We start from the raw sequence: 26,810 nt of genomic DNA, 5'->3' as shown, positions 1-26,810 counted from the left end.
TGTTTACCATCAGCACAGAAACGCAGGAATGTTTTCAGACCAGGAACATCTCTTATCTCTCACACACACACGCACGCACGCACGCACGCACGCACGCACACACACACACACACACACACACACACACACACACACACACACACACACACACACACACACACACACACACACACACACACACACACACACACAAACATTCAACCCCGCCTGTACATACAAATCAACATTACTTTTAAAAATCAAAACAATTCTCAGTATATATCTGTGATCAGTGCTTGCTGAGATGTTCAGCCCCTCTCCCTCTCTCCCTTTCCCCCCTCCCTCTGTCTGTCTGTTTCTCTCTCTCTCTCTCCCTTTCCCACTCTCTCTCTCTATCTCTATCTATCTATCTGTCTGTCCTTTTCTCTCCCTCTCTCTCCCTCCTTCTCCTTCCTCTCATTTTTTTCCAATTGAATGATTAAATTATGACTGTGCCATGTACATTATTGATAAGGTTTACAAAAACATATCTTGCATTAAAAGTAATTTATATAAAATTGAATAAAAAAAAGGATAAAAATGGGAGTAAATGACGAATGAAATGAATGACTCAAAGTCTAAAACAAATAAACAAACAAACAAATAATACATAATTATTGCATCATTGGTCTGGGCAAAGGCTTTGGGCTTATTCAATAAATTCTCTCTCCCTCTCTCTCCATCCCTCTCCTTCTCTCTTTCTCTCTGTGCTTCTCTATCCCTTTCTCTTCTCTTCTCCTTCATTGGCTCCTTCCAAATGTATCAAAGATTAATGTGGACACTGCCTGTCACATTTCAATGAGCTCTCTCTCTCTCTCTCTCTCACACACACACACACACACACACGTACACAAACACACAGAGAGAGAGACAGAGGTAATAACAAGTACAGAAAAACTCTGATATGACTGAGGTGAGCGCACACACAAACACACACACAGGCGCGCACACACACTAGTATGACAGACTGAAAGAGATGAGTCTCTCCAGCCTCCATTCTCTCTCTCCCTCCTTCTCTCTTTCTCTCTCTGTCATCTTCTATACATCTCCCTCTCTAGTGAGCATCCAGACCAGTGGATACCGGTCTCTGCTGAATTACTGAAGCTAAGCAGGTGTGGGCGTGCTTAGTACTTGGATGGGAGACCTCCTTAGAAAACTAGGTTGCTGCTGGACGTGGCGTTGGTGGGTGGCTAGTTGGCACTCTTCCCTCAGGCCAAACATCAATCCCAATGCCCCAGTGCAGTAACGGGCACACTGTGCTGCAGGAAATGCCATCCTTCGGATGAATCCTTATAAACCGAAGACTCACTGGTCATAAAAGACCCCAAGGCACTTATCGCAAAGAGTAGGGGGTTCTCTGGTGTCCTGGTGAAATTCCCAACCTGGCTCATTCAATCTGGCCCCCTAATCATCCCCCAGTGTGATTGGCTCATTCAATCTGGCCCCCTAATCATCCCCCAGTGTGATTGGTTGATTCATTCATGCCCTGGTGTGTGGTGAGCGTTCTTGTGCATAATGGCTGCTGTGCTACACATTGGTGGTGGTAGTTAGTGAGGTTCCCTCTTCACTGTAAAGGCTTTGGGTGCCTTGAAAAGTGCTATCTATTCTAAAGGCAGTGTGCATGTGTGTGTTTGTGTGTGTTGTTCTCTGTCTTCATCAGAACTGGATACTCATTGAGTTCATCACCAATAAGGAACATATACCTTCACTGTGTATGTGTGTGTGTGTGTGTGTTTCTAGACTGTAGCCTGGTGATGTAGTGAGGTCACCACCACAGCGAAACTATCCATCTGGCAAACACATATATTCTCTTAACAACTCTCTCACTCTCTCTCTAATACAGACACACATTCTCTGACTCTCACAAACACAAGACATTTGCTCTCTCAGACTGTTTCCTCTGCACTTAATGACTTAACTTACTTATTCCTTTCTCACTCTTGACACACACACACACACACACACACACACACATACAGAGACACAGACACAGACATACACACTCACTAGCTTAGCCTTTGTAGATGCATGTAAACAAACATATGGTCAAATACACATACACACACAGACAGATAGATAGAAAATCCTGATCCTTAGTTGACCTCACACCGACAGAACGTATTTATGTTACAAACACCACTCTCACACTGATGTGAAAGAAATTTACACAACTTTTATGTTTATAAACATACACACTATTTAAAAGTGAGAATAACATTAACATCTTCACTTCAGAAAAGTATGTGCAAAACCTTTTCACTCTTCAAATGATTAAGCATATTCTATCTATCAATCTCTCTATCTATCTATCTATCTATCTATCTAGCGATCTGCTTTCAGTTGAGCAATGTATACACACACACACACATACACACACACACACACACACACACACACACACACACACACACAGGCACGCGTACACTGTGAGATTACAAGCCGAACATCCCCCTAAAATCCCATCCACTGGCTTCGTGCCAGAGGGGGAAGAGTGCTGCATGGGGCCTCTATTCATGCACACACTTGGCTTAGACCACTTCTCCCTCTCTCGCTCTTTCTCTCTGCATATCTATCCATCCATCTATCTATCTATCTATCCATCTGCCCATCCATCATTCATCTTTATACTTTACTCTCCTATTTGTCCATATTATTTATGCTGGTCTCTAGACCTTACTCTTGCACTGTTGCACTGTTGGACTAATGTTGGACTACTTTTTGCACATTGACCATGACACTCACTCTCTTGAGCACCTTGCCAGGCACACATAACTAAGGACTATGGTTGGACTACTGTTTGCACCTTCACCATGACACTCACTCCCTTTAGCACCTTACCAGTCCCGGCCCTGTCACTACAAGCGTCTTATGCTTGATCACCCTCAAGCACATTGGACTTTCTTAATTTAATTTATATAGTGTATTTAGTATTTAGTTTCTTATCTTTCTTATCTTCTACTGTCTTTATTGTACAGTGGAGTTTAGTTAAATGTTTATACTTATACTTATGTTTACCATTTCTGCTGTAAGTGCATGTTGTGTGTGATGTCTGTATGCTACTGAGACCCTTGAATTTCCCCTTGGGGATCAATAAAGTATCTATCTATCTATCTATCTATCTATCTATCTAGAGGAGACCAGTACTGAAGTACCGACCCTAACCCTTACCCAGTACGCTAACTCGGTCCACAGGGATTTCTACCCCCTTAGTTCCCCTTCTCCCCGACCCAGTACACAGGCATATGGGGCAATTCAGTCATCAGGTGTACAATATTACAAAACACACTGTTTATAATAACAAGTGGGGCGGTGGTAGTGTAGTAGCAATGGAGCTGGGCTAACAGTAGCCACGAAAGCTGTGGGTTCAGCCTGACCCTGAGCGCCACCGGTAACCAGGAAGTTTGAGAGAAACACCCCAGACTCATAATGTTAAGTATGATATGAATAACTATATGAATGTGAATAACACTGATAGCCTCTATGTGTAGCAAGCAGATTAGGGGGAGTTAGTGAGAGAGCGGGGCAAGAGACTGGGGTAAAAAAGCGTTGGTGAGACAGTGAGGGTAAAAAAGTGTTGGTGAAAGAGTGAGGGGAAGAGAGTGTTGATGAAAGAGTGAGGGGAAGAGTGTTGGTGAGAGAGTGGGGGTAAGAGAACGTTGGTGAAAGAGTGAGGGTAAGACAGTGTTGGTGAAAGAGTGAGGGTAAGAGACTGTTGGTGAAAGAGTGAGGATAAGAGAGTGTTGATAAAAGAGTGAGGGTGAGAGAATGTTGGTGAAAGAGTGAGGGTAAGACAGTGTTGGTGAAAGAGTGAGGGTAAGAGAGTGTTGGTGAAAGAGTGAGGATAAGAGAGTGTTGATGAAAGAGTGAGGGTAAGAGAGTGTTGATGAAAGAGTGAGGGTAAGAGAGTGTTCGTGAAAGAGTGAGGGTAAGAGTGTTGGTGAAAGAGTGAGGGTAAGAGTGTTGGTGAAAGAGTGAGGGTGAGAGAATGTTGGTGAAAGAGTGAGGATAAGAGAGTGTTGGTGAGAGAGTGAGAGAGTGTTGGTGAAATAGTGGGGGGTAAGAGAGTGTTGGTGAGAGAGTGAGGGGTAAGAGAGTGTTGGTGATGAGAACCATTCGTTGCAGCCCTCCTCAGTATTTGCCTATGTAAAGCATTTGAGCAGGAACTGAAGGGACAGCAGACTAAACCAGCGGACTCAGGAACTGAGGGAATCACACTTTGTGCATGAGTGTATAAGTGAGTGAGTAAGTAAGCCCCCCCCCACACACACAACCACAGAGACAATTTGCACTAATATTACTCTAAACCACCTTCTGTAAACCAACTGCATACTACTGTCTACTTCTTGTCCTGCCTATGCACCACCTGTCTACTTTGTATATCACATTGCACTTTTCATCTTTTTTGCACTTCTGGTTAGACGCAAAATGCATTTCGTTAGCTTTGTACTTGTACTCTGCACAATGACAATACAGAAGAATCTAATCTAATCTTATCTAAATTGAGTGAGTGTGTATGAGTGTGTGTGTGTGTGTATATGTGTGTGAGTGAGTGCATGAGTGAGTGAGTGAGTGTGTGTGTGTGTGTGTGTGTATGTGTGTGTGTGTGTGAGTGTGTGTGTGTGTGTGTGTGTGTGTGTGTGAATAAGTGAGTGAGTGATTGACAGTGTGTGTGTGTATGTTTGTGTGTGTGTGTGTGTGTGTGTGTGTGTGTGTGTGAATAAGTGAGTGAGTGATTGACAGTGTGTGTGTGTGTGTGTGTGTGTGTGTGTGTGTGTGTGTGTGTGTGTGTGTGTGTGTGTGTGTGTGAGCGCCCACTAGCCCATCTGCTCTCATAGACTCCCGTCTGTGTCCACTCAGGCACAGCTGACCTACAAAGCAATGGATACATACTGTGTGTGTGACTGTGTGTGCGTGTGTGTGCGTGTGTGTGTGTGTGCGTGTGTGCGTGTGTGTGTGTGTGTGTGTGTGTGTGTGACTGAGAGAGAGAGAGAAAGTATGTGTGTGTGTGTGTGTGTGTGTGTGTCTGTCTGTGTGTGTGTGTGTAAGTGCAGATAGGGAATCACCTCCCAACACAAACACACACACAGACAGAGAGAGAGAGATCCCGCCACACTCCACACACAGCACATGCCCTCATGTGCATGGAGTATACATTTCCATGACAAAAGATCACACACACACATCCATGATACCAGCCAGGGGATTAGCCACTGTGTGTGTGTGTGTTTATGACAGAGAGAGAGAGAGAGAGAGAGAGAGAGAGAGAGAGAGATTTCTAGGGGTATCTCCACTAAAGGCTCACTCCTCTCTCTGTGCCACAAACATCAGAACTGTATTCTGGTGGCGTTGCATGTGTGTGTGTGTGTATGTGTGTGTGTGAGAGAGAGAGAGAGAAAGAGAGGGAGAGAGAGAGTGTGTGTGTGTGTGTGTGTTAATGTGTCGCCCCAAAGGCCAAATGGCCAGATGGCCGCCAATCCCCCTGTGCTAATCCAATGTGTGCGCACACACACACACACACACACACAGAGAGAGAGAGAGAGAGAGAGAAAGAATAAAAAGATGCCTTGAACAGACTGAATAAGATGACCTTGTGGACTAATAACTTACAATAGGTACCCTTTCTTTTCCCCTCTTTTTCTCTCATACACACATACACCCATAGCCAGAGGTGTTCTCCACAACCACAAACACACACACATACACACACACAGTCACAGACTGTCTATCTCTCTCTTTCTGATGTCCAATGATTGTTTCAAATATTCAATACTTCACAAGTTACAGCAGTAATGAAACTAGTGATGTGAATTGCTAAAGCCAACAAGTTTATTAGCAGACACCACAACAAACACCACAGCTGGCCACATAACAACTAGCTACAGTGCTATACACACAGCTAGCCACAGAGCAACATACACAGCTACCTACAGCGCTACACACAAAGCTAGCCACAGAGCTACATATACAGCTAACTACCGAGAGACGTACAGAGCAAGCTACAGAGCAACATACACAGCTAGCTACAGAGCAACATACACAGCTAGCTACAGAGCTACATACACAGCTAACTACCGAGAGACGTACAGAGCAAGCTACAGAGCAACATACACAGCTAGCTACAGAGCAACATACACAGCTAGCTACAGAGCTACATACACAGCTAACTACCGAGAGACGTACAGAGCAAGCTACAGAGCGAAATACACAGCTAGCTACAGAGCAACATACACTAGCTACAGAGCGAAATACACAGCTAGCTACAGAGCTACATACGCAGCTAGCTATATAGAGGTGCCTTGGGCCCACAGAACAAAACAACAAAACCATATAGTACAGACCTGTCCTGCACAATGTGCCTTTAACGACTGAAATGCCTGCTCGTATGACGTAAATACTTGAAGGTTATTTAGATTTTTTTTAACATCACCATGCCTTGCCTTGGGTGTACTGTCATGTCTGTGTGTGTGTGAGTATGTTGGCCAAGGTGCAAAGTAAGAGATCTCCCCCTGATCAAGTTACACACACACATACACACACAGGTAAGTCGATCTCTTGAAAACTGACTCCTGCCTACTGATACTATGATGCTGGCGACATGGTGTTGCCATACCCTTACAAAGAATAACTGCAGTTCTGAAGTACAATGCCATGCAATAATATTTTCATGTCATGCATATTGCATTTCTGCAGTTAGGTGTAGTATCATGTAGTGCAATGCAGTTTTTTTTTTTTTTAAATATTGCAAAATATTGCATTTCTTGCATATGAACTGCAAATAATGTATCCAAAACTGCAGCTTTGATACTCAGAAAACTGTAGTTTTGACACCTGAGGTAGTGCAGTTATATATTGACACTTGTGTTGTAAAGAGACCCAGCAATGCTCAACCAAATTTGAATTCAGACACAGGATTTCTGATCTTTGAAATGCCTCCATCTATCTAGTCCCAATATAACTTTCAGTCTGCATCCATCCATCCATCTCACTTTATAAAAAAAAGTAGAGCCATACAGCACACGTCAGGCTGTGCATGGATGTACAATTAAAGATGTACAATGTGTGCCATACACACAAACGATAAATATCTAACACTCATAACAGCAACTTGAGAAACTGTATGCAGCATGAGCTAGCAAGCTAGTCATCTATGTAGGCCTACATTTATGTAAGAACTACACAGACAAACATATCTTAACCTTGTTGACTGTAATACTTCATGTACAAAATTAAATTTCATATATTTATGTAGCACCATTGCACCTGCGCAGATACATCTAACATAAATGTCAGACCAGACAGCTGCTATATAATGTTAAAGGAGAATTCCAGCGATTTTTCACATAGATCTCTGTTTCTCGAGTTCACTGACTACTGTCGGTACAGAAAAAAAAAAAAAACAATCGGTTTTACCTAGCTCGAGTTGCTGCAGCCAACAGCTAAAGAAGCCAGGCAGCTACAGCGCTACACTCTGGGGGCATGAACATGGGGGAACTCGAGCTACCAATCAGATTGGTCGTTGAGTCCGACTGCCCACTGTCAAACAAGTCAAATCGGCCAAAATGAACGTCAAATGAAATGTCATCCCTATTTTCCCCGGGTCCTATGTTCCCCGCTCGGAGTTAGGGTTAGGGTTAGTCCTATGTTCCCCGCTCCCAAACAAAGCGGGGAACATAGGACCCGGGGAACATAGGACCCGGGGAGCATAGGTACGCTCCCCTGAACAGACTTGTGTCACCGACCTCACCAGACTGTCCGACTACCGATAATCGTGTTGGTGTGTCATAGCCTTAAAAGCCCAGGCTGCTAGCTCTCTCACTAGCACATCTCTTAAGGCGTCGAGAGGGAGGTTTACACAACGTTCATAACTGCACAGCTATGTACCTGCTGGTTACCGTTACATGTGGACAGACAAACATGCCTGTCGTTCTTGATTGTTAGTTTTTAACCAAAATTGTTTACTGTGTCGATTCCTACAGCACATTTGATCAGGTCAAATGAACCCAACCTTAGCTGATGCAGTTAAGATTAACATCTATACATCAACTGATCTATTTAGATTCCCCCCTATTTTGGGATCTGATTTCTATACAGGTACTTGATTAGAGTTATTAGAGTGGACTAGAGTTAGAAGTGTGGACTAGATCTACTTATTAGTGAGGACTTCAGTTAGTAGTAGTGTGGATTAGAATCATTAGTGTGGACTAGAGTAGAGTGCGGATCGGGCCGCAAATTTCTGTCCGAACCCGGCCTGCGTCCGACAGAGTTGCGTCCGAACCCGACAGGCATTTTCATTTTTATGTCCGAACCCGACCCGAGCCCGACGCAGATGATGCCTCAGTTATTCCCATGCTAGTGATTAAACGTTCACGTTTGTGGATAGCCTGTCTTTTTAACCCATTAAACGGAACACACAACAAATTGTCTAGAGAATCAGATGAGCGTGCACGCACGCAGGTCACACACAGCGCACATTAACACAAGAGGCCCAAGCAAGCATAGCCTATTGAAATAGAATTCTTGTCTTACCATTGACGAAAAGTCTTGAAATGAACTGCAACAGTCTGAAAATACAGTGCCTCTGTCACTGATCCATATTGACATTAATTGGGGCAACTCGAGGAAATCCTCATCCAGTTGAACGAGACGACCTTATAGCCTACCGGTAGCCTATGTCTTTACCACAGTAGCCTATGCAACGCAAATAATCTTAAAATCTCCTGATAGGCTAACAACTTTTTTTAACGTCACCCAAGACTGTGCTTATGTGCATATGTGCGAAATGTGCATAACCATTTGTTTATGTAGTTGTGACAAACGTTTGCATCATGTAAAGCAGCCCTGTTGGTTACCCAACATAATAAGGAATTTTAAATGTAAAGCTTCAAATGCATATTGCCCCCATGTGTCCGAACCCGACTACAATTTCTAAATATTTGTCCAAACCCGACCCGACCCGTCGGGACCTGTCGGGCTCGGGTAGCCACACTCTAGACTAGAGTTAGTAGTATGGACTTAAGTCATTAGTGTGGACTAGAATCATTAGTGTGGACTAGTGTTAGTAGTATGGACTAAAGTCATTAGTGTGGACTAGAATCTTTATGGACTAGAGTTAGTAGTATGGAATAGAGTCAATAGTGAGGTCAAGAGTTAGTAGTAAGGACTAAAGTCATTAGTATGGACTAGAGTTAGTAGTATGGAATAGTCGTTAGTGTGGACTAGAGTTGGTAGTATGGATTAGTCATTAGTGTGGACTAGAGTTGGTAGTATGGAATAGTCATTAGTGTGGACTAGAGTTAGTAGTGTGGACTAGAGTCATTGGTGTAGACTAGAGTTAGTAGTGTGGACACACTGATCTAAGGTCACCATGGACACACTGATCTAAGGTCCTAAGGTTAGTGTGTATGAGTGTCTGTGTGTGTGTGTGTGTGTGTGTGTGTGTGTGTGTGTGTGTGTGTGTGTGTGTGTGCCTAGTCACACCATGGACATACTCTACGCTTTAACTGCATGTAATCTATAGCCCCTATGCCATATTATCTGACCCCAGAAAAGCTTAACTTTTAAGGTACAGTACGTTTTAAAGTATGTTGTAAGGCGCAGTCTGTGTTTTGCGTCTCAGCTCTCCAGATGACATATGCACAAATGTTACACTCATCCATACAGTTTATTTTCAGCATGTTCACTAATGCTGCTTCCTCATACAGGTACACTGACCACAGACACATACACAAAGATGTTATTGACATAGACACCCTTGACATTCTCACTGGGAGAAAGTACTATTAAAAGTTTGTGTGTGTGTGTGTGTGTGTGTGTGTGCGCGTGTCAGGGAGCCCTCGCTAGGGGTCCTGTTATGCAAATGTGACCAGATCGTCTATGGGGCCCCAGAGGTGTGTGTGTGTGCGTGAACATGCGTGAACACACACACACACATCCCAAAGGACCTGATGACAGGTAGGAAAGAGGACGTACCCCTCTTCCCCTGAATCCCCCTCTCTTTACCCCTCTCTTCTTTATTTCTCCTGAATGTGAGGAAAGAGTTACAACATCACCCCCGCGGCACGCCAAATGATTTTTGTGTGTGTGTGTGTGTGTGTGCGTGCGTTTGTGCATGTGTGCAACCAACCTTGACTGCAGGAGAAGAAAAATCAATCATTCCTCCCTCCCCAAACACACACACACACACACACACACACACACACAGGAGGCCTCTCTTTGCTAGTGGCTATTAGGCTAGCTAGGAGGCCAAACAAAGAAGAAAAACCTCATTACGCCGTATGTGTTTGTCTGCCTTGGACATCCACTTTACCTCACATGCATTTAAACTGAGACCAAAGTAACACACACACACACACACACACACACACACACACACAGATAACACAGATACAGTGTTTGTGGTTGTATATGTCTTGTCATTCTCTTTCCATGTAGCAGGTGCTAAGCTGTAGCACACCCACACACACACACACACACACACACACGGATGCAGAGGTGTTGAATATCGAAAGGGGGGAGAGAGAAAATGGCTATCCCAAGATGGACGCCAGCATCCCTCTCTGTCTCTTTCCTTCTTTCCTTCTCTCCCTCCCCCTTCTCCCTCTGCCAAAGAGGCACAATCCTCCCTTTTTTTTAGCCTCTCCATCTTGGTGTCTCCTAGACAGAATCATCTGTGCTGCTGCTGTCTTTCTGCAACGCTTTAAATTATGGTGAAGGAGGAGAGAGGGGGAGGGGGGAGCGAGCAAGCTGGAGGAGAGAAGAAGGGGGAGACAGAGAGAGAGAGGGATGAAGAGAGGGGGAGTGTGGGAGGGTGTGAGGGAGGGGAGGGGGAAAGGGGGATGCTGCAGCTGCAGCTAAAACATGAAAGCAACCCCCCCTCCACATCTCCCTCTCTCCATCCCTCTCTCTCTCCATCTTTATCTCTACCTCTCTCTCTCCATCCCCCTCCACCTCTCTCTCTCCATCCCTCTCTCTCTGATATCTTGCAAGACACCATCAGCCTTCAGAAGAGAAACAGAAGATGAAAAGAGGCCTACTTGTCCTCCGCCTATCCATTCATACATCCATCCATCTATCATCCATCCATCCATTAAATCTACCCCCCCCCTCCACCCATTCCTTTTCCATCTGCCATCGAGATATGACTCGCTCCTTACCTGGTAGACGTTCTGTCATCCTCCCTTTCCTGTGGTGTGCACTGAGAAAACGTCTCTCTTCTATCAGATCCCTTCTTCCTTCGGTCAGATCCCTTCTTCCTTCGGTCAGATCCCTTCTTCCTTCGGTCAGATCCCTTCTTCCTTCAGTATCAGTGCAGGCAAACAGAGGCACTGATCATCCCTATCGGCAAAGCACTCTGACCATCACATCCAATATCTCCCCTCTGTCTCTCTCTCTCTCTCTCTCTCTCTCTTTCTCTCTCTCTGTGTCCCTTGCTCCCGTCTGTGCCTGTCTTTAGTAATGTCCTTTGGTTTGTGGCCGATGCCAAACCCTTTATTGTTTGTTAGTCCAAAAATAAGAAGCCTGTGCTCACTCGCTCGCTCGTTCGTTCAGTCACAAATTAACGGCTGAGCCGGACAAACCGGTAGATCCACACTGGGAGGCGGACGACAGGAGAGGAGGAAACTATGAAAAAAAGAACCTGCTCTCTCTCTCCCTCTCTCTCTCTGTCTCTCTCTCCTCTGTTCCCAAGCTGGTGATGTCACCGAGTTTGCTGGAGAATGATTGGACAGCCCTCAGGCAATATGCAGATGAGGGGGGAGGGGACAAGTACTGGACAGGGAGGACGAGTTTGTGTTTCTCAGAGGAAGAGAAAAGAGAAATGTAAACTGGAGGGGTGGGTTAAAAAGAAAGAGAGAGAGAGAGAGAGTATGTGTGTGTGTTGGTCTGTCTGTAAGTGAGTGTGTATCTGTCTGTGAGTGTGTTTGTCTGTGTGTGTGTGTGTGTGTGTGTGTGTGTGTGTGTGTGTGTGTGTGTGTGTGTGTGTGTGTGTGTATGTATGTCTGTGAGTGAGTGAGTGTGTATCTGTCTGTGTGTGTGTGTGTGTGAGAGAGAGTGAGTGAGTGTTTGTGTGTGTGTGTGTGTGTGTTTATCTGTGAGTGTGTGTGTCTGTCAGGGAGAGAATGTGTGTGTGTGTGTGCTCGTGCATGTGTGAAGGTTTAGAGATTATGCTACTGGAGAAGTTTGATTGTTGGTGTATGTGTAGTGTTAGCGTGTTATGGCCTCCTTACACCAAACAACTTTGACATGATTTGGGAAAGATTCTTCAAAGATTGTAGTCTTTTGAGTAAAGCTTGAATGGGGGGCATTAGTTAAAAGACTACAATCTTTGAAGAATCTTTCCCAAATCTTGTCAAAGTTGTTTGGTGTAAGGAGGCCATAAAACACCCGTCTCTGAGACTGGACTCAGCCACTTTCAGCCCCCTGGATGACCAAGTGCATTATGGGAGCATTTGGCATGCGTCTTAATCCACAGCGAAATGTGAGGTATTTTAACTCATACTGCCTCTGCATGCTGTCCCCCTTATGCAAACAAACAAACACACACACACACACACTCTTCCCTCCACACAATTTTCTTCCCTGAGGAAGAAGGAAGAGGAATACACTCACACACATTAATGCAGTTTCCCCGGATCACAAGACATGTGTAAACAAATATAATGCAAATCTCCCTCACTTATGCGCACACACACACACACACACACACACACACACACACACACAGACAGACAGACAGACATACACACAATTATGGCCCCTCTTACAGAAATACACTCACACACACTCACCCATGGCATCACCAGCACACACGGTCCCTCTGCCACACACAAGGCGCAGGCGTTCCCACTAAACACAGAATTCTGCTCTCCTTCTCCCTTCCTAATGATGTCATCCCTCTCTATGACCCTCCCTCCCTCTCTCCCTCCCACCCTCCCTCGCTCATTCTCTCTCTCCCCTCCCCCTCTCCCGTTTCCTCTCTCCCCATTGGTCAGCTCATCTCTCTAGGCTAGGCTTTAGTGGCAGATGTCTGAGTGTCGGTTGAGAGAGCGCGTGTGTGTTTTGTGTTAGTGTGTGTGTATGTGTGTGTGAGAGAGAGCGAGCGTGTGCCTGTGTGTGTGCGTGTGTCTGTACATTCATTTTTTGGTGGTTGCATGTATGTGCTTATGTCTACATGTATACGTGCATATGTGTGTGCATTTGTATGTGTATGTGTGTGAGTCATTCTGCATGTGTGTGTAAGTGTATGTCAGTCTGTATGTTGAGTGTGTAAGTGTGTGTGTGTGTGTGATGTGTGCAATAACGCGCATGTGCGTGTGGTGTGAGCGTGTGTCTGGCATCCCATATGAGACGATAAATGAGCCCTGTTGTCATGACAACCTGACCCCCCACACACACTCACCATCTCTCTCACACAGAGACAGTGTTAAAAGACAGGGAAACCCCAAAACACATAACAAGTGTGTGTGTGTGTGCGTGTGTGAGAGAGAGACAGAGAGAGAGAGGGTGTGTGTGTGTGTGTGTGTATGTGTGTGTGTTGTATGGGTCAGTGGGCACACAAACCTCCACATGTGACAGATTTATGCTTATTGGTGTAGAGATGGTGTGTGAGGTGACTGCACATCTTTACACAATGTGTGTGCGTGCGTGCGTGTGTCAATGTGTTTGGTGTGTTAATTTGTGTGTGACTGTTGTAAGTATACTGTATGTTTATGAGTACTGTGAGTGTGTGTGTGTGTGTGTGTGTGTGTGTGTTGAGAGTCACTTCAGAGTGGACAGTTCTGCTCTTTAATGATTATTGACAGCCTCAGCTCCCAACCAGGAGGTGGGGCATTTGGGATGAGGAAGCAGTAAGAAATGGAAACACAGCATCACAATGTCAGGGGTCTGTCTGAAGACCAATTCACAACAAGAACAAGTTGTGGTGATGTGAATTAGACAACATGAATTTTAAAGCATATGCCGGTAAAGTCACAGGACTGTATATTGGCTAGTCAGCTAGTTGGTTAACTAGCCAGCTAGCTATAGTTCATATCTGGCTACAAATGAGTGGTGTAACAAAGGCATGATTATGGAAATGTTGCTAGCAGTCCTAGCTGTCCTAGCTAGAGTGAACCACTTGGTTTTAGAACACACTGTTCTATAGACTTTGAAGAAACAGTACAGAATCTCAACTCTTCCACATAGGCTATGGCTTACAGTTTTTTTTCAACTTTTTACACACATTTTCAAAACTCTATGTCTATTTTTGAAAATGGCACACAACATTCAAAATGTCATAAACACCTCTTTACATTAAAGCAAACATTAGCCTCACATTATAAACACTTTTGTCATAATATGACATTTTGGATACATCATGTACGCACTGTTGCTCAAAACCTAAAGCTCTTCTGTCTTTCATGGGCTTCTATGTATATTTCCATACAAGAGTGAAAGTCATCTACAGAGAGAAGTTGAAATACACAGTAAACATAGTTAGCAGTATTGAAACCAAAAGTAGTGATTGTTCACAAATCATTTGCTGTTGTGAATACAGTATGTTACAGCCAACAAGAAAAGAGGGAAGCAAAATACAATGACCACCAGATGGAGTTTTGAAAAAGCTGATTTTGTCAAAGACAGAAATTATTGTATTTCCAAAGAAAGAAATTACTGACTATTAAATTACTTTGCTTTTTTCCCAAAGAAAATGTAGGCCTACTTTGTGTGTGTGTGTTTGTGTGTGTGTGTTGGGTGGGTGTGGGGGGCAGTTGGGTGTATTCATAGGCCTATGGACCCTTTCAACTGCAGAAACAAACATGTGCGTTCAAGGCGTTTCCGGAGGAACAGAAAACAACATTTAGAATTTTACGTAAGTCGACTTTTTGTAGAGCATTGCACATACATAGTAGAGCGGCTACAAGGCCAATTTGGCAAGAATCGTGCAAATTATGATACAAGCATGAAACTTGGTAGGTATGTGCTTATGACCAATACAATCAAATCTACCTGACTGGCCACTTGAAATGGTGGCCATTTTCCAAGATGGCCGCCAAAACAGACCCCAGAAATTGATTTATTGCATAGAATTGACCTAGCAAATTATGATACAAGCACGAAACTCAACATGTATGTGCTCAAGAGCAATACAATGAAATCTACCTGATTGGCCACTTGAAATGGTGGCCATTTTCCAAGATGGCTGCCAAAAAAGACCCTAGAAATTGATTTATTGCACAGAATTGTCAAAGCAAATTATGATGGACGCATGAAATTTGGCATGGATGTGATCAAGACCAATACAATCAAATCCACTTGATTTGCTACTTGAAATGCTGGCCATTTTCCAAGATGGCGTCCAAAAAGACCCGAGAAATTTGCAAAGTTCAAATGTGCAAATTGCAAATGTGGTGTAAATAATTGTTCACTCTCTTTAAATATGTTTCCATAGATGATGAAGTGATACAGATATTAAAAATGTTCCACAATGACAAATAAGCCACTTATGACACACAAATAGCATGGTGATAACATGCTAATAATGCCAGTTCTTAATGTCAATGGAGGGTGTTGCGTGATGCCACCCCCCCAAACAAATAAAATGGTTATGACATGCTAATAATATAATGACACTAATATGCTAATAACGGCAATTCATGGTTTTCTCGATGTTGCTGTTAAACAAAAGATGCGTGTACACCAGAAACAACCTCAGCTACAAAGTAGCCAAGGTCGTTGAAGAACCTTTGTCATGAATTCGCTTTTTTCGCTCTGGATGTTTGATTTAGCTAATCACATAACGGCTCTGGCTTGTCAGCCTGCGACATTCGAAGATAAGAGCATTCCAATTGTTTTTTGCCGAACCGCTCATTACCATCATATTAGCTGACTTTTAATTGCTAAATCGCTTAATCGCTCTGGTCGTCCAGATTGGTTCGCTCCAGGCGAATTCACTTTGGTCGCTTTATTCGCCGACCCTCCATAGACAAATAATGACTTCCGTCTTTCCGGTCGCATAGGTCGCTTTTGGTTTTACATGCAAATAACAGCGGTAACAGTTATTAACAACAAATAAGCCCCTTATAACACACTGATAACATGGTGATAACATGCTAATAATGACAATTCTTGATGTCAATGGAGGGTGGTGCGTGATGCGATACCATTGTGGTAATAATATGCTAATAACGGTAATTTATGATTTTCTCGATATGGGCGTTTAAAAACACTAATAACGTGCTAATGGTACTAACGGTAATAATATGGTAATAATGTGCCGCTCACTATAATTTGTGCTCTCTGCGACTGTCCCCACAATTACCCCAGAGTTAGAGAACAAGGCGACCAGAGTGAATCAATCAGCAGTGGTCCAATGTCGCTGTAAGTGACTAAAATTAATTCCGAATAACCTCAGTGGCTGGTTTAATTCAGATAGTTTTGGTCTAAATATTGTAAGGATATGGATAGTGATACAGTGCATATACTCAAATGTAAAACGGCATATACAGTGTAATTTGTGGTAGGAGAGTAGGCTACAAAGTAGGGCAGTAAGAACAGACAGGAATATTATATATGAGGCATACTAGCATATAAGTGTTCTGTGTAACCACTCTGAAGGCCTGACTGACCGCAACGTCAAAAAAAAAAAGTTTGGTTTGACTAACTGTAGCAACATTGCCCTTTTCCATCCTCAAGGTGAGGGTGGGTAAAGAAATATAACATCTTACTTGTGACATGGTCAGAATAATCAGTAATTGATATTGATATACTGCCACACCACTCATCAAAGGCATTTTCTTCTTCTCCACCTGCTGTATGTGTTTGCACAGCTTTGTTAAAACAGGCTTACATTGTTGAAAAACAAATAGCATTTTTATACACGTGCGTCTTTCTGTTAAAATACCTACACTAAATTCTGAATCACATTTTGCCAATCAGCCCAAAACGAATTGAAATTTAAATAACTGTTCCATGCATGGATTCAAAAGGTGATCAAAAGATCATACCTCAATCTGATTTTTTAGATTAACAATGGACAACGACTGACTGGTCAAAGTGCTGTCTGTGTCAGCAGGACACAAAAGAACAAGTCTCCTGATACGAATCCTGCAAAGACAGATAAAGATGGCTATACATTATTAGCAAAAAATATCCCACTCCCACTCTCTTAATGCATTGCCTATCAAACTTGATTGTGCAAGACTTGACACAGGAATGAATTGAATTTCCAATGACTTCATCATAGAAGGAAACAGAAATGTAGTGAATGTTAACATTGATTTGGGCCACATCTTCTAAATTAATTGCAATTAATGAAGTTCTAGTGTCTTATTTGGTGGCCATCTTTAAAAATGGCTGCCATATTACATTTTCAAGTTGCAAATGAGGTGGATTTCATTATATTGCTCTTTAGCACAAACACACAAAATTACATACTTGTATCATCATTTTCTTGCTCACTTCTGGGCTGAATTCAGTCTTTTGGCGGCCATATTGTAAAATGGCTTCCATTTCAAGTGGCGAGTCAGGTAGATTTGATTGTATTGTTTTTTTAGCACATTCATGCCAAAATTCATGCTTGTATAATAACTTGCTTGATCAATTCTGTGCAACAAATCCATTTCTATGGTATTTTTTGGCGGCCATCTTGGAAAATGGCCGTCATTTAAACTGGAAAATCAGTTAGAATGTATTGTGTTGGTCTTAAGCACATACCTGCCAAATTTCATGGCTGTATCATAATTTCCTTTGTCAATTCTGTACAACAAACCAATTTTTAGAGTTTTTCATGGGGGCCATTTTGGAAAATGGCCGCCATTAAAAATGGCAAATCAGGCAGATTTTATTGTATTGGTCTTGAGCACATACATGCCTAATTTCATGCTTGTATCATTATATCTTTGGTGAATTCTGAGCAATAAATCAATTTCTAGGGTCTTTTTTGGCGGCCATCTTGGAAAATGGCCGCCATTTCAAGTGGCCAATCAGGTAGATTTGATTGTATTGGTCTTGAGCACATACCTGCCGAATTTCACGCTTGTATCATAATTTGCACGATTTTTCCTGTAGCCGCTCTACTAACAGTCCAATTCATTTTCATTTCAAAGTATCAGCATTGGTTCTGAACATTTCAACCAGAAGTCCGCTGGGGTAGTGCTGGACATTTGTCTAAAACACAAGAACACGTCCCTCATTCTCCCTTGTTGGGTATGGTCAATGTGAATTAATAATAATAAAAATTTAATTTAATTCAATTTAAACAAGTGCTGTCGCGTTTCTCTCGAGCCGCGAGGGGCATAATATTGTTATTGTTTTGTGCTACATTAGCCTCTTTAGCAAACCGTCTCGAAAACAAGACCGTGCAATGCATGAATTGGTGACTGGATTGAAGCAGCAATGTAATCTAGTGTGTAAGAGCATTGCATCGACATTGAAACGTCCAAACACAGTACAAATACAAAGAAAATACATGTCATCTCATATCAACTATGGGCGCAGCCATGTTTGTTGTAAGGTCATACGGCAACCTCAAGAGCTCCGAGTGAAAGGGGGCGTGCCTCCGTGAAATGCCGCAAGAAAGCTGGGTAATTTACACTTTCCAACTCGGGTGGGGGACTTACGAGACAAATGGCCTGCCGTTACCTCCCTACCAGACACTTTCTTATGTTTAACTGTCATTGCCAATGAAAAATAAACAATTCCACCTGACAGATCATCAGACTCATTCATATCAGTGAACTGAAACACTGGAACAACAAACCCTGACACAGTCGGTTTCCCCATAGATGGATATATGTTTCTTTTTTTTTCTTTTTTAAGAAAACAGCCAGGTTCAGGTGAGAAAGTAATAGCTCAAAGGACGAGACAGACGTGCTGATGTGCTAACAGTTGCTTACAGAGGTTTTCAAAGGGCAGAACTACAGCCTATATAAATTTGAAAAAAATAATATACAGCATGTATACAGGGGTGGACAGAAACTAAGTACATTTATTTTTTTATTTTTTTTTATTTTTCCTTTATTTAACCAGGGGGGTCATATTGAGACTATAGTCTCTTTTTCAAATGGTCCCTGGCCAAGAAATTTACTTGATTACTGTACTTAAGTATGATTTTTGAGTATCTGTACTTTACTTGAGTATTAATATTTTTTTAAACTTGTGACTTTTAATTTGAAAGACAAATACTGAACTTTTGACTCCAGTACATTTGAAGTATGAGCATGAAGTACTCGTTACTTTTAACCACATTTGAGTCTTTGAATACAATAATAGTGGTGTCAACAATAATCGATTCGGCGATGCATTGCAATGCGGGGCATGCACGATTCAGCATCGATGCGGCAACGTGCCATAATCGATTATGTCACTGTTTATTCTCTGGCCTTGAGTGGACAATAAAGTTGTAAAGTTTCAATTACTTCTGGGGGCATTTCCGGAGCAACGTTGTAATGACATGTGCAGCCTTTAGCTACATGCTAAGCGGCAGCACTAGCTAGCATAACAACAACACTAAAGAATCAAGATGACGGAGGGAGATGAACGCGATAGACTGGTAATTAAAAACGCACCCAAAGCTTGGAAAGCGGACATCTGGGCACATTTCGGATTCTACGAAGTTAATGGGAAACTAGACAAGACGTATGCGGTGTGTAAACCTGCCACACTAAAATCAAGCACGTTTGCAATACAACTAACTTCACGAACCATGTCGATCGTTGGCATCCTGAGTTGGCTTCGTTACTGTGTGTGCAGTATGTGTAGGGTAGGAATTTCACGACGGCCATTGCCATCGTTGCCCCTTGAGGTGGCCGTGATGCCCCTTTGAAAATCAGAGGTTTACAGGCCACGGTGGCCTTGGTGTCCCCTTCTTTCGATATTCTGTTTTGCGTCCGACTAATAACGATTTTTAGCCTATGGCCTGTCAAAATAAGCATTCACAGCGCAAATTAATTCAGTCTTTTACACAGTGGAGAAAGTGACAGCGCACGGCAAGAAAGAAAATGCATCCAAATTCACCCATTCTTCTCAGTTGAACTACTCGCGAAGACATCACACAGACATCACAAGTAGCCTATCACATCACATGAAAGAGCTTTTTCTCAGCTTTTTTCTCAGCAACGATGTTAGCCGTTAATTGCTGTGGTGAACGGTTCATGAGAAAAGTAAATAATATAATTCAATTTAATCATAAATTCTACTGAAGGTTCTGCGCCCATCTCCCTACCCATTTATATCGGTGGGATACTACCACATAACAATAACACATAACAAACCATATATCAGAATAAACAGCTGACCTTACCGAACAGAATGGTGTAAAGCAGTCCCCTGTACAGTTAGCCGTTCCAGATTAATCCAGTTTTGAATTTGCAGCAAATTTCGACATGCATGGATGTCTCCAAATGTGGGCTTTAAGTTTTACAATGTGTTTAAATTATTAAACTTATTAAAATACCATATCCAATACCCTGTACCATTCAATTTTATTTTATTAATGATATTTATGTCAAAGATACAGGAGAGTGATAATACACACATAGCAGCCAGTGTTGCGCGGTCTGCCCGAAATTAAGCGGTCGCCCGCGGATGACCGCGGTCACCCGCGGTTATGAGTCATAAACAAAATATTTTAATGATATTCGGGTCATTTGCGGGCGGGTCAGTTAAAATTAATTAAATATATATTTTCTACAAATAGGCCTACTTAAAATATCACGAGAAAGCTAGCATCAATACAGTAAAGCATCAATACAGTAAAGTCAACAGTAAAGAAGCAAGACGCGAGTTAAAATAATAAAGACACCCCTTCAGGAAAAGCGATATAGGCAATGGTTATGGTCTAGGCCTACTTCTTGCGAAGCCATTTAAAAGAATGACAGCCAAAACGGGCAGCCTGCAGGAATAAATGTTATGGCACAGACTACACAGCCATATCTACCGGTATGTATAGGTTCGCGCATGCATAAAAGTTACCTTAGTTCGTTGTGTTTGTGACTTTAAACAGTGGATGTGCTTTAGTAAAGCTTTGTGTTTCATTCAGCATTATAAACCAGTTCTTACGCTAACGTTTTGTCCATGGCCTTCAAATCTTATCCTAGTGTTCTTATCCTTTGTGCGTTGCGTGCGTGCTTGCGCTCTTATTCTCATTCTTTCTCCTGCGCAAACATTATGTCCTGCATGCTTACTGCGTGTAGTTCTACTGCATCAAGTTTCGTAAATAAATTAGTTTGTTTTTACAGAAATGGCCTACTGTCACACTGCATGCAGCCTATAACCAAAAGCACACATTTTGTAAATAAGCGGGTCGGATCGCGGGTCGGGTATAATTTTGTCCTAATTAATATTCGCGGTCCGAGTTGCGGTCGGGTTGATTAAAATATCGGGCGACCGCGGGCCGCTTGTGACCAAACCCGCGCAACACTGATAGCAGCCAATAAAATCTGTTGTTCAATATCTGACTGCTTGTATTGCCTCATGACCTCAAAATTTGCCTTGTTGTGTGCAGTAGAATTTTGATGCATCGCAATGCATCATAGAATCGAATTGAATCGAATCGTTACCTAGTTCATCCGAAAATCCTCCATGCCTGGGAGAATTACACAAACCTGTTTGCAATAGATTCTTCATCAGAACAATAGATTCTTCATCAGAACATCCTCCATGTAGCCTAGCCACATAATTTTCAGTGTCCCGCCGGCGGGACGGTTACCCCCCTCCCTCACCTCCCCCCAACATTCTAAATCAATTGTATGCACCATATTGCTATGTAGCATAGTAATGTTATACACCATTTCAAAGCTTTGACTCTTGGGAATCCAAAAATGACAACTTTTTTCATGTACAATCTGTATAGTGCTTTACATTCTCAGATTAATCTTATTATGTCTCAATTCAATTTGATCCAAAATGCCCCCCTCCCCCCCTTCCGCTTTTGGTGCTACCCTGACTTCTGGCTGCAGTGTAGCTGCAGCACAATAAGTAGATGCAACATATTGGGTACTGAAATATTCACAAGAATCCATAGAAATTGAATCTTCATGTTGTGTTATCCAATATTAGTTGTACAGATGTGTCTATCTTATACACACTCATTGAACCAACAAAGTAAATGCAAAAATAGAGACATTTTTGTAATCATTCCATATTTAGTGTAGTCATTCCATATCAGAACCCCTGAAGTATAAACCAAATATAAGCATGAAACCTCAAAGTGTTACCTTTCATTTGAGACCAGGATTATGCTTCTACACAAAGGGGTTCATGTGCAGTAAGCATTTGATTGTCAGTATGCATTTTGGATAACAAAAAGTCCTATGGGGAGTATCCATAGGCATTTTACAAAACGCATGAGCATACCTTGGCAAATAATAGTCTAAAGCACTCATATTTTCATTCTATATTGATCTACTTTTGCAAACAACTTCACAAGACCTGGTGCTAGGGCTCAGTTGTGTTTCTAAGGGATATCAAGAGACCTAGAGGGCTGAAATGTGGTCAGTTCAGAGATGCTTGTAATTCGGCAGAAAGAAAAAACTATATTCTAGCCTCTGTAACTCTTTGTGAGTACATCACACATTTATTTTGACTGTTTCCTACGAAAACTAGAGGTTCTCAGCTTTCTATAGAGGTCCAACATTTGATGGTAGGCCCCAGAAGAGGTGGGAACAATGCCCTTGTAAATAGGCACAGTGCAATTTCAGGCAAAAACTTGAAATTCTTTTTGAGAGTTAAGCAGCTAGGAGAACTACACAAACCTGTTTGCAATTGAGACTTGAGAAGTGGTCTGGTGTTAACCAGGTTATCCTCCATGATCATTGTGAAATTGGAATGAAATACATCACCTGACATTCACCACATAGCTAGATATTTAGCGTACATCATTAAATGATAAATAATCTACTCAAAATTGAGTTATCTGGTTTGTATTTGCCAGTTAAAATGTTTTTAGATTTGTGAACAGAGAATGAATAATGATTTACATTATATTATTGCATCCATTTGAACAGTTGCAAGGTTATGAAAATAGGACAAATGTTTTTTTTGAATGTAAGTCCTATGAGTGACCAAATGATTTATACCCTATTACTGTCCAAAAGTCCAAATAAACATTACATTATGTCAAGGTCTAAGGGAACCTGACAATGAGAGAGGACGGAGGCGTGATATGATTTTAACAATAATTTAGGTTTACTTTATGAACCGCAAAGAAAACGACAAGATGACAAAACTAGACTACCGTAAATAGGAAGCGATCAGTATTCAGTGGCAGGTGTGTGTGGCATGTAGGTAATGTAGTGTATGCGTGTTGTGTGTTACATCAGACGAAAAATAAACTAAAGCATTAAGAAGCTGCAGACGCAGCCAGCCCAAGAGGTGTACACACCGGTAGCCAGCACCTCATTTTGGTGTGCGTTTACATCTTTCCTCCAAACACATAGAAACAATCACAGGAAAGGCCTTGCAGCCGTCACACATTACAATACATTAAAAAGGACAAATACTTATACTTCGGAATAGTGCTGTCAAACGATTACATTTTTTAATCACGATTAATCGCTGAATTCCTATAGTTAATCACAATTAATCACATATTTTATCACATGATTAAAATTATATTATTTTACATTTCTTAACTTTCCAGGAGTCCATATTAACAATATAAAGCAATTATTGTGTATCTTGATTGGGATTCAAATGAAAGCAAAGCAAGTTAGCCTACTTTATTAACTTAACTTTAGACGTAGGTCTATTTGATTATTTCAAATCAAATTTCAAAAGATGTGCAGCAGGCCTTGAGGCAACACAATATAGGCCTATTCTTCAGAAATATAGCTGATATAAACTGAAAATGAATGCTACCACAGAAGTGCATGCACAAAATGTACACACATTATAAAGGCCATAACAAACAGAAAATACTATAAGTATAAATAGGCCTACTATAACGTATTCATACTATATTCATTATCTTTGAGTTCAGCTGAAAAGAATGGAATCTAATGTAAATGATTGTCGAAAGCAGAGTGCATCGCACCCATGTCGGCATTGGTGTCCACAGCAATTTAAAACACCATTCAGCCGACCGCTGGGAGTTCAGAACTGCGTTGGTGTTTATCTCCACGACTACAGGAGGAGGACTAGGAGGAAGTAAAGTTAAAAGAATATTTGCTACTAGGAAGTGTCTGGCAGTTTGAATAAAAGAAACGGTGCATCAAAGCCACATAAAGCCAGAGTGTCAAAATAGTAGCAGCCAAAGAGGATTGTTGATAACAGAACAAGTGACGGTGAAAAAATCTTTGGCGGCACACGATTAATGCGTCAGCCTACTACTCTTTGGCCGGCTCGTAAGCCCAAACAAGTGTGTGCAGCATGCCTTTACGTAGCCTAGCCTACTAACAGCGCATCATCATAAAGATACATTTAATCTGCATCACGCCCCATTTTAGCGCAGCGCATCATCATAAAGATACATTTAATCTGCATCACGCCCCATTTTAGCGGAAAACAAGTTAACATTATATCATTGATTCCAATGGGAAAGACAGCTAGTAATCACACGTTGACGTTACATCTAGTTATTAATTCACAGGACATTCAAAGCTACACTTACCATAATATCCCATGTAAAACGGTTAGCTTGCTAGCTAGTTAACTGTGGATCTTTAGTATAACATAGCCAATTATCTCCTAGTTGTAGGAAATAGGCTACGTTCATATTACAAGTGAGAGAATGAATGTGTATAGCAGTGTTTTTCAACCTTTTTGTGCCACGGCACACTTTTGACACTTAAAATGTCCCACGGCACACTAACATCCTGTGTGAAGAAAAAATAAACATACCATAGCCTAAAATTTCAAATAATACACAGATATGGCCTTATTATGGCTTCTATGCAAGACCTGCTCAATAAAACAAGCGCCCTCTGTTTCATTTTTAGGTGACTATATCTAATTTAATTGTTGTTACGAACTGGATATGTGATGATTCTGTGAATACTGGATATGGGGCCCTCGTTGTACAATGCCTGCATCACAAATAGTGCAATCATACAATCAATGAGAGCATGTGGTTATAAATTATTTGATGCAACAGTTGCTTTTCTGGACCAGTGAGTGACATTTGGGTAGTTTTCTGCGGCACACCCGATGATCTCTCACGGCACACTAGTGTGCCCCGGCACAGTGGTTGAAAAACACTGGTGTATAGAATGAATGTGTGACTTATGTTTAGTTGATGTTATGACATGTAAAGTTATGACATGTAAAGTTAAGCTTGCCGAACTTAGTTATAGTCAGCCATGGGCAGTTTGACTGTGCCTACATTCATGACACTCCTGTTAGTAAACTGCAAGAGCAACAAATAGGAACATAATGGTCACATGAATCCTATAAACACACAGATAACTCTTACACCAACCTTATTTTGTGCCTTTTATTCACGTTTGTTTCAAGATTTAGTAAGTATATAAGCCCTTTTCGCTCCCCACTTCGATGCTGCATAGGTTTCCATTATATCCAGTCACCTTTCCCCTAAAAGGGGGCGTGTACGTGCAGCACATACAACATTCCATTCCATTCGTCAGTGCATATTGTTTAGTTTCCGGTCTAGCTGGATCTGGTGTGGTGTTGTAGTTGTTCTAACGTTACTAGTTGTTGCAACAGCATGTGAAAAAACTACAAAGTTTGTTAGACCAAAAAGAATGTTAATCTCGGGATAAAAAAATTGACGCCGTTAAAATAGGTTTACGTTAACGCCGATAATAACGCGTTTACCTGACAGCAAGGTGTATCTATACTTTCACTTAAGTAAAGGAATTGTGTACTTTGTCCACCTCTATATAAATAGCCAAAATAATTAGCTTATATTATGTTAACTAGCTGAACAACACAGGTGACCACTACTGCATAATTTCATGGAGTGCTGAAATGAACTATTTCTGACCATTTCTGAACTGTGAAATTCAGCAAATATGTTTTGTGGTTGTAAACATATTGCAGAATCATCATAACTATTCCGCCTATGTGTGCATGGTTAAAATTCTGAAGTGCAAAATAGTTTCGGCTAAAGCACCAATATTTCTATCCATAGATACAAATAATCAATTCTAACCACAGAATTTATTTTCAAAGTGTACCAGATTGATACATTTAAACGTTAAAATATACAAAATTTTCTTACGGGGGAGCATGCTCCCGTATCCCCCTAGGGGGGTATTCTGCTCCAGTGCGTCTATTGACGCCCCTGTTGGGGCTGAGCCCCCACAAAGGTCTGATCCTAGAATCGCCCCTGTTGTACATTGAGGACTGAGAGTAAATAAGTGTGGCATTTTGATGGGTTGTGTTTGAAAAATGAAATCAAGTTACTTCCTGTAGATCTTTGTGTGTTACTTAGAAAATTGTGTGTGGTGTTTTGCAAAATGTGTTTTAAGAAATTGAAAACTGAGTCAAACACTGAGAATTAGTGTATGGTTTTGCAGATTTGGAGTTATGGTGTTTGAAAGACATGTTTAGAAAATTGTGTGACAAGCAAAAATTTAATGTGTAAGCAGTTGAAAAAAACTGTAACAACTTTCTACCTACCATTTTTTTTTTCAATCTGTTTTTCAGCTCACAGCAGCAGATGTGCTTTTAATTGTATAAATATATAATTGCTGTCTGGTACATTTCCTAAGTTCCTGAAAACAGCCCCTTCTCAAGAAGAATAATCTGGATGCCTCCATGCTAAGCAATTACATGCCCATGTCCAATCCACCATTTATTGGAAAATGTATTGAAGAAATAGTCTTTAATCAACTAACCACCTTTCTAACATCAAA

The 26,810-nt window shown here is 41.7% G+C and overlaps 1 protein-coding gene across 2 annotated transcripts in view; it reads right to left on the bottom strand.

Moving 5' to 3' along the window:
• LOC143111411 (serine/threonine-protein kinase PAK 3-like) overlaps positions 1 to 11,657 on the bottom strand; it is a 27,901-nt gene extending 16,244 nt beyond the window's left edge. For both annotated transcript variants that reach the window (XM_076273640.1, XM_076273641.1), the window contains exon 1: positions 11,172 to 11,657. The gene's annotated coding sequence lies outside the window, so the exon portion shown is untranslated. The remainder of the gene's footprint in view (positions 1 to 11,171) is intronic.
• Between the last annotated feature and the right edge of the window lie 15,153 nt (positions 11,658 to 26,810).

This window comes from Alosa pseudoharengus, unplaced genomic scaffold (genome assembly GCF_046254945.1).
Source record: "Alosa pseudoharengus isolate Yale_2024_CS ecotype anadromous, Long Island Sound unplaced genomic scaffold, YU_APseudo_1.1 YU_APseudo_1.1_scf_8, whole genome shotgun sequence".
Lineage (NCBI taxonomy): Eukaryota > Metazoa > Chordata > Actinopteri > Clupeiformes > Clupeidae > Alosa > Alosa pseudoharengus.
The sequence above is the reverse complement of the archived record's forward strand: the minus strand, read 5'-3'. Positions and strand labels throughout refer to the sequence as shown.